Consider the following 986-nt stretch of genomic DNA (forward strand, 5'->3'; position numbering starts at 1 on the left):
AGCATCTTGTGTAAACTAGTTGGAGCTTCACATCAATGCCCGATTTTATTGAAGTAGGATGGATGAAGAGGAAGTGAGATTAATGTATACCCGATGCAGGATTCGAACCTACGACCATCTGCTCCGTAGGCAGACATTCTATCCAGCTGACTAATCGGGCGATGAAGCTAGCAACTTTGATTGATATTTAAGTTGAATACTCTTCCGAAATGGTCTAGGCGGTAATTGGTCAATCCGTCAGGATACGAGAGCGGAATTCGGATTGCTCAGATACAGCCGTTGGTGCGCACCACTATCTCATGTGCTTGCCTTCAGCATCTTGTGTAAACTAGTTGGAGCTTCACATCAAATGCCCGATTTTATTGAAGTAGGATGGATGAAGAGGAAGTGAGATTAATGTATACCCGTTGCAGGATTCGAACCTACGACCATCTGCTCCGTAGGCAGACATTCTATCCAGCTGACCTAGGCTGGGGGGAAAAATCAAGAAATGGAGGGGGGAAGAGGGGAAAGGGAAAAGAGAGGGGAGAAAGGGAGGGAGAGGGAGAGGGGAAGAGAGAGAGGGAGGACAAATGGGGTCCGGATGAGAGGCCACGAGCATATCGTGATGATACTCAGGAAGAACAGTACCCCCTAAAATCCTGTCCTCAACACAACACCCTCAAATTTGGTTTTAGAAGGCCACTTTTTTGAGAGCCTGAGGGACATGATATACAAGATGACACCGAGGAGCCACTGGCTCAGCCTCCAACAAGATATTACATTTCAAAATATTGCTCTGTAGCTGCATCATTAGTGGTCGATGGTCGAGAGCAAGCGAGAACCGCGGTGATCTAACGGTTAGACAGTCTAACTTGGACTGCAACCACGCTCGGACTACGTCATATATCAGAGGAAGAATTCATGTTCGAAGAACGACTTGGAGCATAAGTGCCTGATACAAAATTACAAACGTGAATTTAGTTGACGACTAGATTCAAGTACAT

General features: G+C 46.1%; 1 non-coding gene across 1 annotated transcript; it reads right to left on the bottom strand.

Annotated features, from left to right (window-relative positions):
• Positions 1 to 87: 87 nt before the first annotated feature.
• Positions 88 to 160, bottom strand: Pmar_PMAR021992. The gene has a single exon. It is a non-coding gene; the product is annotated as a tRNA-Arg (tRNA).
• Between the last annotated feature and the right edge of the window lie 826 nt (positions 161 to 986).

This window comes from Perkinsus marinus, assembly GCF_000006405.1.
Source record: "Perkinsus marinus ATCC 50983 genomic scaffold scf_1104296958282, whole genome shotgun sequence".
Classification (NCBI taxonomy): Eukaryota; Perkinsozoa; order Perkinsida; family Perkinsidae; genus Perkinsus; species Perkinsus marinus.